This window comes from Lithobates pipiens, unplaced genomic scaffold, assembly GCF_037356315.1.
Source record: "Lithobates pipiens isolate NorthernLeopardFrog02 unplaced genomic scaffold, aLitPip1_a1.2 Scaffold_8, whole genome shotgun sequence".
NCBI lineage: Eukaryota > Metazoa > Chordata > Amphibia > Anura > Ranidae > Lithobates > Lithobates pipiens.
In genome coordinates, this window is record NW_027507903.1 from 325056581 (window position 1) to 325076940 (window position 20360).

A 20360-nucleotide genomic window follows, 5' to 3' on the forward strand; every position below is an offset into this window, starting at 1 on the left:
TCTAAAACAGTGGAAAAAACAATTGTATTACATTTTGAAATATCTGCCTGCTTGCTTATGTGATGTGAGAAAACGCAGACTTAAAATAAGCATTTATGACCTTGGGGATGTATGCTGAACTATGTTTGCGTTTGCATTTGTGTTTGTTCCCTGTTGATAAGGGAATGCACATGCAAAGCATATAATGCTTGCCTTGTAAATTGGATTAAAGCTGAACTTTAATTTAGGCACACAGCTAAATTGACAATTGAAATACATACAGGGGAACTGTTGTAGAATTTGTAAATTTGTACAGCCAGTTTTTGTGATTTAGTATCTCCTGCTAGACATCACAATATAACTGTGCGGTTTTTGTACTCACTAAACAAAAAATAAGGACTAATTTTATTTTCCCTAATAAAAAGCACAATTTAAAATGTATACAATCGTGGTGGAACGTGTGGCAATGATCACCCAGGAATACATCATTATGCTTTGGAAAGATCTGTTGAACGCACAACGGATGTATAGCATATTTGTTTTAACATTGGATTACAATTGTTGATTCTATTCCTGCCTCTATTCTGCTGACATTGTAATTGATTTCAAATCCATTTATAGCCCTATGTCTCTGCTTATCCATCTGTGACTAGGGAAGATTAAGCATGTTGCATTTCCATTTCTGTCCGGTTATCTTGAAGATCATAGTGAATAAATGTGTTGAGCAATAATTTATAGCATCTACAAAAATGCATTAATAGTTTTTCCTGACAGACTCCATGGCAGCCTACGTGTGGGTTTAGTCCCGCCTCCATTACCCTATAGGACGATACTCCCATAAATCTTTGCTCCCTGCCAGAGGCCGTGTTCTTTTTTTGTCCTCCTCCATAGGACCTAACATGTGTCTTTTTACCCTGAAGACTTGCATTTTTTTCTGCGATACGGACCGGCCGTGCGACTTGGAGTCGCATATTTCCAATAAGCTCTAGCTACTAGCGGAGTATGGAAAAGGGGCATATGGAAGAGGCGCTGAAGAGGTGTATGCCTGGTCACTGACAGGTGAAGCCGCGTGATTAGTCGTGAGCCTAGCTACTAGCAGGTGACTTTCGCCCCCCCCCATCCTCCCAGAAGTCCGGCATGTGTTTGGGGACCTACCTCGGCTGGTGTCCGTCTACAGGAGTGGTGAGCTGTTTCTTTTTCCATGGCAGCCTTTGTGTCATTTCTGTGTGTTTTTTCTTTTTTTGCAGTGCCCTTTTCGTTCCCCATACAGCGCTGTGCGGTGTATCTGGCTTGTTGGGCGGCTGGTTTCCTTGCGTTCCAGCCACCCAGTTACTTCCTCGTTCGCCGCTCGGTCGTTCTGCGCATGCGCGAGACCGGCGTGGGGACGAGGCTTGGTTCGCACATGCGCGTTGCGGGCTTCGCGCATGCGCACTAACATTTTCATGACGAAATTCGTGACGTCATTAAGGCGGCAATTTTAAAAACGGAAAACAGCTTGCAGTGTTTCTGGGATGTTTGTGAAGCCTGCTGCACCATTCGTAAGCCCTGGTTCTTCAGTATTAGGTATGTGTCTTTGATGGGATCAGTTTATCTCTGCCTCCTTAGCTGTTTTCTGTGTCTAAATGAGGCTGTTTTTTCTCCTGCCCTGATGGATCCTTTGTATGCCTCACCGCCTGCTAGTGGCCAGCCCTCTCGGAGAAGGTACTTTTTTTTGGGTTACCTGCGGGGGGGGGGGGGGGGGGGGCAGTGGAACATTAGGGAATGTTCCACTAACACTGCTGGTTTTTTCTACCTTTTCAGCCCTTCTAGGTCTACTCAGCGACGTAGTTCTCACCGAGGAAGTGACTCGTCTAAGTCCCACCGCCGGCATTCCTCTTCCAGATCCAGACGACATGATTCTCCTGCGAGAACCAGTCTCCGTAGCCGGGAATCTTCCCGCCCTTCAACAGCTTGCCCAAGTCACGTAGCTGAAGGTGTATGCTGGGGGTGCAAGACGCAGGTTCCTGCTGACAAGTCCCTTTGTGATGCCTGTTTTGTTAAAGCGACGGGTGAAAGGAGTGACTCTGACCAACAGCTAAAGTCTATGGTGGAAAGATTGGTCAAGGACAGTCTTAAGAAATTTGAAGCCCCCCAGTTGTCTCCCATAGAGTCTCCAAGGTCTCCGGGGAGGGATGCTCAGGCCCAGGACACATGGGATTCCTCGTTGCCTAGCCACCCGTCTGCTGTCCTCTCAGAGAGTGAGTCTGAGGAAGAAGAGTCTGGTTCGGGTTTTGACTTTGCCCTGCTCCCTCCCTTGGTCAAAGCCATTAAGGAAACACTGAACTGGGAAGAGCCGGTAGTGGCCCCGGCGAAACAAAGAAAGTTTTTTAAGCAATTGAAGAAAGAGCGTATTAGCTTCCCTTTCCTCTCAGAATTGGGAGAAGTGATCTCGGATGAGTGAGTAAGGTAGAGAAAAAGAATTCTCTTCTATCTAAGATTCAGAGACTTTACCCTTTTAAGAAGGAAGAAGTTAAGAACTTGGAGTCTTCCCCTCTAGTGGATGCAGCGGTAATGCGATTGGTCAGACATGTGACCCTTCCTCTTGAGGATACAGTCTCTTAAGGACGCTCTGGATAGGAGAATTGATTCTGACCTAAAGAGGATCTATCTTATGGCTGGCATGGCCTGTAAGCCGGCCCTGGCCTTAGCGGCTCTGTCTAGAGCGATGGAAGTTTGGTCCGATAGTGCTGATGAAACACTCAGGAATGTTTCTGAAGATTTGGCCAAGAGTTCTCCCATTCAAGAACGGAGACTGGCTTCAGCCTTCTTAGGAGAGGCCTCAATCGACATTATCCATCTGGTGGCTCGGGTTATGCTCTCGTCTGTAACTGCCAAGCGTGCCCTATGGCTCCGTCCTTGGCTAGCCGATCCCGCTTCTAAGCAGGTTTGGTGCCGTATTCCTTTTGATGGTTCTTCCCTTTTCGGCAATAAGCTGGATAGTGCTATAACTCGAGCCACCGGGGGTAAGTCGGGGTTTCTCCCCCAGGATAGACGCCTGCAGAATCAAAGAAGATCGTTCCCAAGAAAGCAGGGTCAAGATCGTGCCAGGGAGGCACGCACTTACAGGCCTGGACGGGAATTTTCCAGATCTTGGAGGTCCAGACAGACATCTCTCAAAAAATCTGCAAAGGGCAGTTCGATGGGGGAAAAGGAGCCTACTAAGTCCTTTTGAGATCGAGCCCGTCCAGGTAGGAGCACGATTGTTCCACTTTCGGCACGTTTGGGTGGCCTTGATCCAGGACTTTTGGACCGTCAAGACGGTTTCCTCCGGGCACACTTGGTCGTTCAGCAGTGTCCCCAAACTCAAGTGTGTTCCCACATCCATTCCAAAGTCGGAAGAAAAAAGACAAATTCTTCTAACTTACATAAAATCTTTGTTGGATCAAGGTGCCGCTATTCCTGTTCCAGACGTCCAGCGCGGCATGGGAATGTATTCTCTTTTCCTGGTCCAGAAAAAGAACGGTACATGGAGACCCGTAATAGACTTGACGCGTCTAAATCGCTTCATAAGAAAGGAAAAATTCAAAATGGAAACGCTGTCCACGATTCAACAATCAGTGCAGCCAGGGGACTGGCTTGTCTCAATAGACCTCAAAGACGCCTATTTTCACGTCCCGGTGGCCACAGAGTTCCAACAGTTTCTTCGTTTTTCCATTGGCCAGCTTCATTTACAGTTTACTTGCCTTCCTTTCGGTCTGTCAACCTCCCCTCGCACTTTCTCGAAGGTCCTTCTAGCAGTCGTAGCATTGTTGAGAGTCAGAAAAATCCGGATTCATCATTATCTGGACGATTTGCTTCTTCTCGCTCAGGACAAGGATTGTCTCTTGAATCACAGGGATCAAGTCATCGCAACCCTCAAGGAATTCGGTTGGCTCCTGAATTTAGAGAAAAGCCAGTTAGTTCCTACACAGTCTCTCGTGTTCCTCGGCGCCCTGTTCAATACGGCAAAAGGTACCATCTCTCTGCCCGAGGAGAAGATTGCAGTAGTATGGGACAGGATCCACCTGGCTCTCTTCTTCTCGTCTCAGTGCTCTTCATTGCCTAAAGATCATAGGCACCATGGTGTCTACTATACCGATGGTGAAGTGGGCACAATGGAGGATGCGCCCCTTTCAAATGGGTTTTCTTCGTCAATGGTCTGGAGAAAAGGCCCAGTCCATCGAGGTTACTCAGACCATGAGAGGTTCCCTCTTCTGGTGGCTTCGTCGGGAGAACCTATTGAATTGTCACTCTCTTCTTCCAATCAAATGGATCTCAGTGACGTCAGACGCCAGCAACAAGGGCTGGGGGGCACATTGTCTATCGGAAGTGGCTCAGGGCATTTGGGACTTTCCCTCCCGGGGAATAGTGTCAAATGTGTTGGAACTAAGAGCAGCCTTCCTAGCGCTGTTGGCATTTCCGCATCTGATAGTGGGTGCATCCGTAGTCCTCAGGCTGGACAATACGACTGCGGTCGCATACGTAAGGAAGCAAGGGGGCACCAGAAGTCGGTCTCTGCTGAGGGAAGTGGATCCAATAATGCGTTGGGCCCAGAGGAATCTGGCCAACCTAACAGCAGCCTATGTGCCTGGAGTCCTCAATGTCCAAGCGGACTTTCTATCACGAGTCCACTTGGACAACAACGAGTGGACCCTTCACGAAGATGTGTTTCAGTGGGTTCCATCCCTGGGGATGTCTCCAGAAGTGGATCTATTCGCCTCTCGTTTCAACAGGAAGCTAACGAGGTTCTATTCAAGGTTTAAGGATCCGCAGGCCTACGGGATAGATGCCCTAACAGAGCAGTGGCGGTTCCACAAGGCATACGCCTTCCCTCCAACTCCAATTATCTTCCAGTTCCTGAAGAGACTCAGACGGGAAGAAGTAGAAGTATTGGCAATAATTCTGCATTGGCCCAACAGGCCCTGGTTTCCTCTCCTATCCCTCCTCAGCTTTCGGGACCCAGTTCCTCTTCCATCCAGACGGGACCTGCTCTCCCAGGGGTCGATTCTCCATCCATGTCAGGCTCACCTTCAGTTAAAGGTCTGGTTCTTGAGAGGGGAAGGCTGGAAGCACTAGGGTGTCCTAAGGAAGCCATTTCTACTCTCTTAAGTGCGAGGAGAAGAAGCACTAATAAGGTGTATGAACGGATCTGGGCCAAATTTGTATCTTATGTGTCCTCCAGAACCAGTTCCTACGTTTCACCCACAGTTCAAGACGTTTTGGGATTCCTGCAATCAGGCTTGGACTTACCCTTGTCAGTTAGCTCCCTTCGGGTTCAAGTCTCGGCTATTTCCGCATTTACAGGGGTTCAGTGGGCCAAGCATGCCCTTATCCAGCAGTTCTTCAAGGGCGCAGTAAGATTGAGACCCCAGAAAAAACCCAGATTCCCTAAATGGGATCTGCCTCTAGTTCTGGACTTCTTTTCTCTTCTCAGTAAGGTTCTTTCCATCAGAGAACTCACCTTGAAAACCACGTTCCTGGTGGCGGTCACCTCAGCGAAACGAGTATCAGAGATTCAAATATAAATGATATAGCGCTCTTAGAAAATATAAACATATGGAAAACGAAATTTTAAAAGTTCAATTTGATAATTAGCGACTTCCAATGCGATATCCTTGGATATGGTAATCAGATTCATACGTAGAAGAGGGAATGATCATATTCCGTTTCATATGCAAAAGAAGGGGGGACACCGTCACCAACACCCAAAATCACTGACTCTTACCATCAGTCTGCGAATATAAACGCATGTAGTGGATCAAAAAAGAGAGATGATCTTCTATGCTGATTTCCCTTCATCTACAAGAACGTAATCCTCTCAAAGAAAGTCATCCAATGGGAAAAGAATTCTTATTCCTGCTTAGTGGGCACTTCACTCCCCAGGAATTCATCTTGTTGTTAATTTTCAGACCAATAGTTCTTCCAATAACCATAAAAAATATAAGAAAAGTGGTCTCATTGCGCAGATTTAATGATAGGTCAATAACCTTTTATTAAATAAAATGATGTTCAACTCGCATTTAAGATGAGGTAAAAAAGCATCAGATAACATTCAGCAACAGATGAAAAAAGGATGATGACCACTCCCGTGCTCCTTCTAGTGTCACAAGTCCCAAATACGCCCGACGTTTCGCCACCAACGTGCGTCCTCAGGGGCATGACCGTGACAATAGAGAGAGAGCTATAAATACAGATAATACCAATCAATTAGTAGTTTACCTTTGTGCAGGTGTCATTCTGTGGCTGTAATGAGCAGCTCAATTCAAATCCCCGCATTCCCGCCATGTTCTAAATGTGTTCCACCACAAACAAACAGGGAAAAAAAATTCAGATGAACTACTTCCGGTCCGCTGTGCGCCTCAAAACACCGGAACTTCCGGTTTCAAGATGCGCTCCAGCGGCCCGAGCTAAATAAAACTTCCATAAAAAAACTTATTTAAATAAATGGATTATCCCCTGCATTGCGAAGCCGCCCTACACACAAAATAGCCCAACCTAACGAGCATCCCAGGGCATCCAGCTCCCGAGATTTGACCCGTACGGCCGCCTGGTGAACCCGGAAGTGGTATGCGTCTCACGACGCAACACTTCCGGTATAGACCTGCGTTCCAGCTCTCGGAACCACCGCACAAATTGCGTACTTCCGGTTGATCATAGAGCGACCAGCAACATGAGAGCGGACTTCTCAGCACAAACTTATATAATAAAAGCCACAGCAACAGTATACGTGCTAGCGACTTAGGACAAAACGCTCATCAAAAACGGCAAACCCAGAAACAGGGATATATATTTAGAAATGGAAACACGCGTATTCCAATTAACATAAATAGTAATCCCCGATAACTATAACAAGAATAGAAAGTATAAAAGTGCTCTATGGCCATTTAATAACAAAAAAAAACGCCAAAAAAAGTTGCTACTAATCATTGTTTTTTCTCACTAACAACAATTTAAGCCAAAAATGTAAATATGGAACAGCAGAAAAATACATTTCTTTACGAAACAAAAAGAAGAATATTAAAAAAAATTTTATCATTTAAAATATAAAAAGAAAAATATGCATTTTTTTCCTTTTTTACGAGGAATATATGTATATAAAACAATGGCATCAGAGAGAAGAGAAGAAACTATCCCCTCAAAACCATAAAATACACCTATCCACCCAAGGATCAAATATAACTATTTTGGGAAGAAACCGTGATCACCATAAAGGAGCAAAGGAGTGGTATCCATGTACATAAAACACTAATAATAAAAAAAAAATAATATAAATAAAAGAAATATAATAAATAAAATAAAAATGAACAAAAAAACAAAAAACAAACAAACAACCTTTTTTCATTCATTTTCTAGTGAAGCACTTAAAAAGCCTAAATCATAGGAAGTAATCGCCATTGGTTGTTGCTAATAAATGCATTCACATCTCATTCGACATTCATGCCGAATGGGGCGTAACACTGGGCTTGATAATTGTCGTTTGGACAATTACATGTTAGGCTGGAAGAACACATAGCCAATATTAAGAAGGGGTTCCCGAAACACAGTCTATCAAAACATTTTGCCCTAAAGCATGATAAGAACCCTCAAGGTACCATTTTTATGGGCATTGATAGATTCCAAGGGCACTGGAGGGGCAGTAATATGGTACGTGAAATTTCACGTCTCGAAACAAAAGGGATTTATCAAGCCCAGTGTTACGCCCCATTCGGCATGAATGTCGAGTGGGATGTGAATGCATTTATTAGCAACAACTAATGGCGATTACTTCCTATGATTTAGGCTTTTTAAGTGCTTCACTAGAAAATTAATGAAAAAATTTTGTTTGTTTTTTTTTTTCTTCATTTTTATTTTATTATTATATTTCTTTTATTTATATTTTTTTATTTTTTATTTTATTATTAGTGTTTTATGTACATGGATACCACTCCTTTGCTCCTTTATGGTGATCACGGTTTCTTCCCCATATAGTTATACTTGATCCTTGGGTGGATAGGTGTATAACATAATGTATTTTATGGTTTTGAGGGGATAGTTTCTTCTCTTCTCTCTGATGCCATTGTTTTATATACATATATTCCTCGTAAAAAAGGAAAAAAAATGCATATTTTTCTTTTTATATTTTAAATGATAAAAATTTTTTTTAATATTCTTCTTTTTGTTTCGTAAGAAATGTATTTTTCTGCTGTTCCATATTTACATTTTTGGCTTAAATTGTTGTTTGTTTTTTCTCACTATGATTACTAGCAACTTTTTTTGGCGTTTTTTTTGGCCATAGAGCACTTTTATACTTTCTATTCTTGTTATAGTTATCGGGGATTACTATTTATGTTAATTGGAATACGTGTGTTTCCATTTCTAAATATATATCCCTGTTTCTGGGTTTGCCGTTTTTGGTGAGCGTTTTGTCCTAAGTCGCTAGCATGTATACTGTTGCTGTGGCTTTTATTATATAAGTTTGTGCTGAGAAGTCCGCTCTCATGTTGCTGATCGCTCTATGATCAACCGGAAGTACGCAATTTGTGCGGTGGTTCCGAGAGCTGGAACGCAGGTCTATACCGGAAGTGTTGCGTCGTGAGACGCATACCACTTCCGGGTTCACCAGGCGGCCGTACGGGTCAAATCTCGGGAGCTGGATGCCCTGGGATGCTCGTTAGGTTGGGCTATTTTGTGTGTAGGGCGGCTTCGCAATGCAGGGGATAATCCATTTATTTAAATAAGTTTTTTTATGGAGGTTTTATTTAGCTCGGGCCGCTGGAGCGCATCTTGAAACCGGAAGTTCCGGTGTTTTGAGGCGCACAGCGGACCGGAAGTAGTTCATCTGAATTTTTTTTCCCTGTTTGTTTGTGGTGGAACACATTTAGAACATGGCGGGAATGCGGGGATTTGAATTGAGCTGCTCATTACAGCCACAGAATGACACCTGCACAAAGGTAAACTACTAATTGATTGATTGGTATTATCTGTATTTATAGCTCTCTCTCTATTGTCACGGTCATGCCCCTGAGGACGCACGTTGGTGGCGAAACGTCGGGCGTATTTGGGACTTGTGACACTAGAAGGAGCACGGGAGTGGTCTTCATCCTTTTTTCATCTGTTGCTGAATGTTATCTGATGCTTTTTTACCTCATCTTAAATGCGAGTTGAACATCATTTTATTTAATAAAAGGTTATTGACCTATCATTAAATCTGCGCAATGAGACCACTTTTCTTATATTTTTTATGGTTATTGGGAGAACTATTGGTCTGAAAATTAACAACCAGATGAATTCCTGGGGAGTGAAGTGCCCACTAAGCAGGAATAAGAATTCTTTTCCCATTGGATGACTTTCTTTGAGAGGATTACGTTCTTGTAGATGAAGGGAAATCAGCATAGAAGATAGTCTCTCTTTTTTGATCCACTACATGCGTTTATATTCGCAGACTGATGGTAAGAGTCAGTGATTTTGGGTGTTGGTGACGGTTTCCCCCCTTCTTTTGCATATGAAATGGAATATGATCATTCCCTCTTCTACGTATGAATCTGATTACCATATCCAAGGATATCGCATTGGAAGTCGCTAATTATCAAATTGAACTTTTAAAATAAATTTGTTTTCCATATGTTGTTTATATTTTCTAAGAGCGCTATATCATAATTTATATTTGTGTTTATATTGTTTCCAGCAATATTTGTGTTAGCAGCTATTTTTTTGTTTTATATAGGTTTATTTTGCTTTTAGCGCAACAAATTTTATTTATATTTATCAGAGTTTCAAGCTCTAGGAGTCAAGGAGCCTTTTCTAACTTTTTTTCCGGACAGAGTGGTCCTAGTTCCAATGTTGGGGTCAAACCCTAAGGTCACTTTGGTTTTTCATGAAAATCAGGAAATCTCTCTACCCTTATTCAGATCCTCGGATTCCTCGGAAATTCATCCTCTTGACGTTGGACGCTCATTAAGGCTCTACTTGGAAGCTACAGCTCCATTCCGGCAGTCGGACTTCCTGTTCGTTCTGTTCTGTGGGAAGAACAAGGGCACTAGAGCATCAGTCAGGGCAATTGCGGCATGGATAGTTCAAGCGATCCAGTGGGCATACAGAGAAAAGGGCTTGGCTCCTCCTCAGGCGGTGACGGCGCATTCGACCAGAAGTCTTTCTACCTCATGGGCGGCTTCTCGCCATGTGGCTCCTGACATGATATGCAGGGCGGCCTCGTGGTATTCAATTCACACCTTTATGTCTCATTATTGTGTTGAGCGGCTCTATCGTTTTGTCAGTTGACGGTGTCAAATAAATCTTTGTTAAGCAGCATTTTTGCCCACCCGGGTGTGTCTTGGCAAGTTATTTCCCACACGTAGGCTGCCATGGAGTCTGTCAGGAAAACGGAAAATTTATGTCAAATACTTATCATTTTCCTTTCCTGATGGACTCCATGGCAGCAGGAGTTCCCTCCCAAATGGCTGGAGTAGGATAGTTACCGAACACGGTCTCTGGCAGGGAGCAAAGATTTATGGGAGTATCGTCCTATAGGGTAATGGAGGCGGGACTAAACCCACATGTAGGCTGCCATGGAGTCCATCAGGAAAGGAAAATTACGGTAAGTATTTGACATAAATTTTCCGTTTTAATGAAGGGTGGCCTTATGTAACAGGACAAGGAGAGGATAAGCACATGTTTAATGTCCATCTTATTTTTGTAGCGTATTATCAGGCCATAGCGATAGCTATAAAATAAAGGTTTGAGGGCCTGGTCCCCGATCAGGCCTCACCAAAGGGAAAGAATTGGGCAAGTGGATTATCTCAGTACAATAAAAAGGGGATACAATCAAGTATATAAATAATCATAAAAAAGTAGAAAAGTTAATTGATACATAGTACATGACAAAAGAGGTCGATAGTAAATTAAAAACATAGGTGACTTGGTCATGGACAGCGTTTCAACTAGTTTCACGGACTGGGCTTCATCAGGAAAACATCTGCAATAGCTATTAAGTGAAACTAGCAGCAGTGAAAAGGGTTATATATTATTTATTTCAATAAGATGCATTCCTATTTGCATTTATACGCATAATATTTATTTCTTGTCACAATGAGGGAACCCCTAGATACTATGCCTCACATGAATGAGTATGAGATAACCCCACTCATTCACACAAAAGAGTAGCCTAGAGATAAAGCCACTCAAAAATGTTTGACGACTTTGAATACTAAAATAAAAAATTCTGCGAACATGATGCCTAAGGCATACTCACAAAACCCATTAACTGGAGCGTCGCTACGTATTTTTACTTAATAGCCTTACAATATGAATGGACCCCATACCCAGGCCCGATGACCCCAATTAATGGAAACCTGGAGTTTTCATCGGGATTAGCCTTGCATAATCACACGGGTGACTCGATACGACCCACCCTTAGGGCTTCCCAACTTGTACAACATGGTGCAATCCTGTCACACCGCAAGATGATCTCACACCTTCCGGACTATTATATTCAATTTTTTACATTTCTACAACTTAGACATTTCCTGAACAACGCCCGCCCGGTTACACAATGGTGCAGACAACAAACCCCTTTTGAAACCCTGTGCATGAGCACAACGCCTCTGAGGCACCTTATCTCTGAGGTATACACACTTTTATTCAACAACCATAATCCCAAACACACACCAGCGGTCAGAAAGTGCGAGGGAGCGCTAGATTTGGACTTACCTGGTAGGGATTGGGAAATTATTTTTGAAAACATTCACAAAAGCTCGGTTAATATTTCAGCCCAAGAAAACTCTTATAAAATCTTCGCCAGATGGTATAGAATGCCAGACATTTTACATAAGTACCACCCCTCAGTCTCACCGATGTGCTGGCGCTGTGGTCAAGACATGGGATCTCTACTGCACATTTAGTGGGACTGCTCTCTGATTAAGCCCTTTTGGCAAAAAATACATAAGACAATCTCAGACATCTCGTCATACACGGTGGACTTTTCAAAGATGCAATTCTTATTACACCATGCCTCTATACCACAATCCAGCTACAAGAAATCGATCATACCACATCTAATCAACACAGCCAAGCATGTATATCATGCATAGCATGTATACCACTCTACTGGAGGTCAGTAACTCCACCCGCTTCGGCAGATTGGGTCAAGCGAGTGGGAAAAAAAATTTCAGAAATGGAGCAACTTATCCATCAAGCTAAAGATACCCCAACCAAATACTCCACAGTATGGGCGTGCTGGTTACACTTTAAAGACTCCCCACAGTTTAGAGAGCTCCTTCGAGTAACCCGAGTTACTTTTTACCTCAACTTCACAATGTAATCCCATACACAAGCACACGGACAAACTGGAGAAACTATCAGTTTCAGAGGCGCAATCCCCCGGGCAACTCCTTATATCCCCTGACTTAGAATGTAAACTCATATCCTCCAAGTTTTGACACTTGGGCAAAGCCATCACATTCTCTCTTATGAAGGGCCTGACGAGCTGTTATCTGATGGTCTCACCTCTGAATATAGGGGACCCACTTCGTGGTATACCACTTGTATAAGTATGTCCATGTGAAGGTATCAATATGCCCCGTATCACTATGATGTCTCTATAGCAGATATTTTCATAGGCTCTTGTTTTGAATACCTTTTACACTAAGGGCACATAACTCTTAAATTATTGGTTTATACTTTAGGCTTTCATCAAGCAGGTTGACTCCCAGCTCCCTCTGCACAGCAAGCTCCCATTAGGGGTGCAGAGGTTGAGAAGGGAGCAACTGGATACTCAAGAATACGCAGGTAACCCTGTTCAATAAATTAACACTGAGTTAATCCACAGGACAACCTCTTCTCTGCTCAGTCCATTTTAACCTAGTCCTTCCTTACTTTTTTCCTGATGATGGAATGATGATGTTGGTTGTACTTTGAAAAACTGAAGGGTCTGAGCCAGATATGTGTTCACTCTTCCGAATTCACGCTTGATGTTTGTGTAAGGTGATAAGATGGCTACATCCAGAAGGCTGTAATGATATATTAATTGACTGTACAAACTATACTGTCACACAGAGCTTGTTGTAATTGTTTTATTATACTTAATATAAAATTATATTGGTAAAAAAAAAAATTGTCCCTCATTGTAAATCCATCATAAACCCCAAGCTGTCATTGACTATATAAAGGAAGAGGCAGGATTAGTGGTGATGTTGCCCAGATAATGACCAGATGCCATGTGACCATATTTAGGCAATGATGTAAGGCTCCTTTCCCCACCCATTTTCTTATATGGTCAGGGATTCCTGGCCATGTAAGTGAATGGACAGGGTGACAACAGTGGTTGGTAAGGACATGTTGGCTGCCAGCACCCAATGTTTCCTAATGACTATTGAAAGCATTGCCCAACTGTGGCTGTGTGGCCATTATTAGACAATTACCAAAAACCAAGATCCAAATTGTGTTCTTTACTGGTACCAATAGAGGAATGGCCACACCTTATATTGAATAAAATGACAATGTTTATTACAAAAAAGTAAAAAAAAAAAAAAAGTAAAATAGTAAAATATATGTTCAGAAAATCATGAACATATTCTCTCATTGGACGACATTGACCATATAATAGAACCCAGCAATACGTCTTTGCTATATGTTCCAAGAGGTCAAAGTGTTTGCCATCTAATCACTTCCTCAGGACCTCAATATGTTGGCAGCAAAGAGATTCGGCCTATCCAAGAGAGGGTACAATAATCAGTACATTTACATATATCAGAAAAATAGGCGACATGGTGTGTCTACTGCATTCACTTACATGTCCCCATAAGACCATTGCACCTATCATCTCAGGAATCGGGGCAAAAAGGAAAAAAGGGAGTCACCTGGTTGATGCCTTTCTGAATCCTCACGTGCTTAGTCACCTATCTTATATCCAAGATACTATGGACCTCTTGAGGAAACAGCATAACATTACAATACCACTAGATAGCCTCCTAGTATCTATCAACATGGAGGCTCTCTACTGTAGTATCCCCCAGGAGTTGAGGGTTTTCACGGTAGGAAAAAAATTCTTAAATGAGAAAAGGGTATCAGCTTAACACTGCAATGCTTTTTTTTTCATATACTGTATAACATTTTTACCAAGAATGTATTCACATTCAACATCTCCCACTACCTCCAGGTGCAGGGGGTTGCAATGGGGACCTGCTGTTCCCTATAGTACGCCAACATGTACCTGGGGGGGGGGGTGGGAGCGGGGTCTACAGCATATTATGCTGGTACATGTATATAGATGATATTTTCATGGTATGAAACTCTGATAGGGTAACCCTACTTCACCTAGTGCCCATCCACAGCCCCTAATCAAAAGCATGCCACATTCGCAATATTTGCATATCAAACAAAACTGCTCCAGTGAAGAGCAATTTGAAAGGGAGGCAGGATTACTAAGGGTCCAGATTCCTACAAAGGAGATATACAAAAACGACCCTGACAAAAGTGTACAATAAAGCTAAACAAAAAGACAGACATGATATGTTTGTTGTTGTTAGATATATAGATAGATCTATCTATGTATATATAGATAGATATATACAGTATCTCACAAACGTGAGCACACAATTAACATTTTTGTAAATATTTTATTGTATCTTCTCATGTGACAACACTGAAGAAATTACACTTTGCTACAATGTAAAGTAGTGAGTGTACAGCTTGTATAACAATGTAAATTTGCTGTCTCCTCAAAATAACTCACACAGCCATTAATGTCAAAACCGTTAGCAACCAAGGTGAGTTCAACCCTAAGTGAAAATGTCCAAATTGGGCCCAAAGTGTCAATATTTTGTGTGGCCACCATTATTTTCCAGCACTGCCCTAACCCTCTTGGGCATGAAGTTCACCAGAGTTTCCCAGGTTGTCACTGGAGTCCTCTTCCACTCCTCCAACACAGAGCTAGTGGATGTTAAAGACCTTGCGCTCCTCCACCTTCCATTTGAGGATGCCCCACAGATGCTCAATAGGGGTTAGGGCTGGAGACATGTTTTGGCCAGTCCATCACCTTTAACAAGGCAGTGGTTTTCTTGAAAGTGTGTTTGGGGTCATTATTTTAGAATACTGCCTTCCCAGTTCCTGAAGGGAGGGGGATCATGCTCTGCTTCAGCGTGTCACAGTACATGTTGGTATTCATGGTTCCCTCAATGAACTGTAACTCCCCAGTGCCTGCAACACTCATACAGCCCCAAACTATAACAATCCCACCACCATGCTCGATTATAGGCAAGACACACTTGTCTTTGTACTCCTCACCTGGTTCCCGCCTCTCACGCTTGTCACCATCTGTAACTGTTGCAAGTCTGGTTCATATACTAATGTGCATACAATACGTACATAGTTATATCCTATATTTTTATGTTTTCCAGTGAACAAAAAACATTTCAAACAGAAACCAAGGTTTATTTTAACTGGTTTGTGGCATGTCTTTTGTGGTAACTATTCTCACTGAAAAAAAATGCAATTGCTATTTAATGGTTATATACTGTATGTTTATATTGTGTCCATGCAGTAATTTATCATTTTGTTATTTTTCATAACAAAATTATGCCACTCTTCAAAGAAAAATCTTTTCTGTCTTACTGAGGGGAAGGATCATGATTATGCCAGGCTCCATGAGATCAAGAAACTCATTAGCTTACAAGGTTAATTCCCCAAGGTTACTAAAAGCTTTAAAAAAAAAAAAAAAACTGAACACCTCAGAGATCAGCCTGGCTGCCAATTCAATGATATTTATGCATGTCAACAAGGGGCTTGTCTTTTTCATTTGAAAGTCGATCCAAGGCTTTATCTGATCTGAGGTGTTCAGTTTTTTTTTTTTTTTAATATAGAGTGATATTAGCAATTCAAAAGCCCCAACCATGGTTATACACCTTATTCTTAAAATAGCTTTAGCATTCCAATTATCAAGAATTACCTTTCACAGAATCATACTGAACAATCATGAAAAATATGAATGGTAAGTAGGGTGGACTGAACGGACCCCTGTTCGGTTAGCACCAGAACTTTCGAAAACACAGCAAAAGTTCGGACCCAAATAACAAACTCCATTAAAAAAATCTAAAATCAAAAGTGCCCATTTTGAAGGCTTATATGCAAGTAGTAATTGGGCATACAATGGTTATAGGGGTCTAGGTCCTGCCCTGGAGGACATGCATCAATAAAAAATAAATAAAAAATTATGAAAAACTTCATTTTAAAAATCAATGTTCTTTTAAAAGTGAAAGCCTAAAATTGAAAAATCCCTTCCAATATAGTGCCTGGGGTGTCCCCTTAGTCTACCTGTAAAGTGGCAGATTTGTACCATGTCTAGAATCTGCTGCAGCAATTGCATTTATAAAGCAAAACAAATGAAATTTTCCCTGAAAGCTGCCTTTATTTTGCTCAGCAACAGCTGGAGAGCCAGTGTGTATGAGGAGGCCACAATGTAGTGCACTGGGAACAAGATTAGAGATTTTTTGCATACATTCTGGTGTCACTTTGACTTTGTATAGAAGTAATTGGTGCGTAAAAATTGGTCTTTGGGTGTCGGTGGCACCTTCCCACCATAAAACTATAGAGGTACTATTGATGTATGCAAGAATTGGCCTTGCTGTAAAAAATTGCAATGATTTGCACCTGTCAAACAGGTGCAGAAAAATTATTCTTTGGGTGTCGGGACACCTTCCCACCGCAACCCTGTAGAGGTGCTCTTGATGAAGGCAAAAAATAAAAAAATTGCATGATATGTATATGGTGGTGTTTTGCCATGTTTGATGTGCCTGAGACACAGTTTGCAGATAGAAACAGTGCAATCTGCTGCAAATGTGCTGAAAAAGGTCCAGATAAGCTTCTGGGAGTGGCCAGGAGATAACAGCTGCAGAATGTGATGGAAAAGGGTGGCTGCTCTCTACTCTTGATGTCAGCATCCTTGGGGTTGTGCCACCTCACCCTCAGTTTCTTCCTCTGCTATCTGGCACCCAAGTCGCATCAGTGACCTTATCTCCATCTCCTCCATTTTTATCATTACCACTGGAGACAACTTGGCAATACGCTACGGCTTGGGGAACATGAATGCCAGTTCCTCCCTCTCTCTAGGCTAATTTTCCTGCCATCCTCAACCTCAGAACCAGCATCTGAATCCAGTAATGTCTGGACATCATTAAGGCGCAAGTGGCTGACGCTGTGGTCAAATAACTCAGCTGACTCCTCAATGGCTGATGTTGGGGCTATGGCAGAAATAGATGTTGACACAGAGGCAGGTTTATCCACTCCGGCAACTGCATGGGACTGCACACTTGTCTCTAGTTGCGTGACAGAGGATGAGGAGGATGAGGAAGGTTTAGTAAGCTAGTCCCCCACTGCCTCTGCATGCTGTGGCTGGATAGCATGGCAAACTCACTAAACAGAGGAAATTATACCCAGCCTGAGGACTGACCATCACGTCCACCTTTGCCTGTGGACCCATTTGTTGCTGGCCCCCTTACAGTGCCCAAAGGAATGTCTGCCTCTGCTTGTTGTCCTACCAGACATTGGGAGGGAGGGGGCGGTGATTAAAAGCAAATGTAAAGAAGAAGTTGAAATATGTATGTAGATACACTTTAATCAATGTAAAGATGCATTTGGTGCACTTTAATTTGAGTAATCACACTGCACAGACACATGCCACAGATACACTATAATATACTGCAATATAATGTGCCAAATGTACAGTGACGCACAGAAGTTTATGGTGTTAAATTGGCGGTAACACACACACACACACACACAAAACAATATGGCGTTAAACTGGAAGTAATGCACACAGAAGTAAATGGCGTTAAACTGGCAGTAACGCAATCAAAAAGACGATTTTCAATTGTCACTACACTGATGCTATCTGAACTGTCCCTACTCTAGCTATACACTAAAGTAAAGATTACTGACACGGTCTCACTACACTGAAAGTTTTAGTTAGTAAGGTTGAATAAAGACACCAGTCCATCCAGTTCAACCTGAGTGTCTACAATTGTCCCGATCCCTGTACATTACACACTCACATTGGTCCCTACCCTCAAGGAGCCCACAATCCAAGGTACCCATTCATATACTAGGGCCAATTTTGGACAGAAGCCAACTAACCTACCTGCATGTCTTTGGTTTGTGGGAGGAAACCAGAGTACCTGGAGGAAACCCATGCAGGCACAGGGAGAACATGCAAACTCCAGGCAGGTAGTGTCGTGGTTGGGATTCTTACTGCTAAGCGAGAGTGCTAACCACTACACCACTGTGCCGCCCAAAGTATATGAGCTGTCCCTACTCTAGCTGCACTTTATGCAAAGCTGAACGATTGTACTCCTTACTACACTCACACTATCCCTAGACTGACACTGACAATTGAAGCAAAATAGCACACTAACTAATAGCCCTGTTCCATCTCTCTCCCTGCCAAAAATCCCACTGAAAATGGCTGCCATTGAAAGAATACTTTTATACTGTGGGGCGGAAATGAGCCATGATTTGATAAAGTCATGATGACAGTGTCCAATCCTAACTTTGACAGTGCTCTGTGCCCTGGTTGGCTGAAGCCTCCACTGCTTCAGCCAATCAGGGCTTGCAATGCACTGTTCAGCGCCGCAATGCATTGTGGTCAGTTCGGGGGCGGGGGGGGGGGGGAACAAATGGTCGAATGACCGTTTGTTCATCAAACATCCAATCGGTGAAAGTTTGACCCAAACTGTTCGCCCATCCCTAATGATAAAAAACAAAGGTATCCTCTTACAATGGAAAGTGGGTTGATACATATTAACAATTTAAACACTCTTCTACAACAAGATTCAATAAGTAGTCAAAAAGCATATCTTTTAAAGAATGATGAACAAAAGGACTTCTGTCCATATTCAAATAGATCAATGAGTCCCCACATATACTGTGTCATTCACTCACTGTTTTCCCATTTCCTTCCCTGTTCGCAATGAGAAGGGGAAAATATCGGCCATACAACTCAAGTCGTAAAATTGCTGTGAGCAATAATGAACACTTCTGGGGTTTAAAGTGCTCATTATTGCCTCCTAGGGTAAATGGCCAGAACATTTTCCTCAGGAAGTGGGGGCAACCATCTGATAAAAGTATCTTTAAGTATACTTGAATTAAAGTGACATCAAATACAGATCGTTTAAATGCAAATGATCCTTCTGCTTCTCATAAAAAAAAAAAAATCCAAGTACGATACCTTATTTTAGCTGTGCTGTGAAGTGGTTAAATGTGTGGGAAGAATTTCTAGCATTCTAGCACTGTCTGTTAGTCCTGCCCCCTTATTGTTTAGGAACACATCAGCATGGAGGAGGGAGGAAGTCACTTAGTACTGTGTATACTCCCACAAATATGACTGCCTTGTTACATGAGCAGCCTAGAAAAAGGACAAAGGAGATAGTGAACAGCTTGCCTGTTCACTTCCACCAGAGCATGCACAGTAAAAGGTGGCAATGGGTGATCTATATGATCACAGTCCACAGCTGGGACACAAGCAAGGAGGTAGCACCAGTGAATGACAGGATTAGTCAGGTCTCTATTACTATACATAAAACAAATGTGATAATGCTTAAGCCATTATGTATAAAATGCAAAATAGCAGGTAAAGGCATATTTAATGATTTGGGCTTAAGGACACAGCATTAGAATTCCATGGGCCCACCAGAGCTGGCTTGAACTAGCTATGTAAAGCACTCCCCTGACCCCCAGAGGCAAGGCGACAACCCCTGAGGCAGGAGTGGGCCAGCATTTCACCTCAGGGCTGAATCCTTAGTTAAAGTGGGAGACCAAGACAGAACTTTGGGTGCGAGTCACTTTATTGAACAACACACACGGAGGTGAAGGTTAGGGGTCCCAGATACCCTATTAGAACACTTACAGACTTCCTATATGTCCAGCCATAGTGCCAGAACCCTTAAGCTGGCCTATCAACATTGAAAGTAGAATTTTCCTGAAACCCCCCTATGTCTCTTGCTTGGTACAGTGAGAGCAACAGGACCACTTCAGGCCTATCTTCACGTTCAGCGACACAGCTTATAGGGCCTAATAGCATAGCTCAATCCAACGTCACCTCCCCGGGCCTCAGCCTGGGGGAAAGAGAGAGAGAGAGATCACAAGGCCTACCCCAGCATGCACCAGTGTCCTTGAACCTTATTCATAACTCAGTCTTGTTACAAATTTCATACTAGTACCAGTGACACCCAACTGCAGCTGTGAGAAATCACAACTCAACTGAGCATTAGGAAAGACCAAGCGATATAGCAGTGGGATGCTCACACAGAAACGAGCAGGATAGGTACACCAGCAGGTCACCCTGGCAGATGACACGGGCTCAGCTGAGGTGGAGTTTAAGTACTAACTGGTGTTCACCA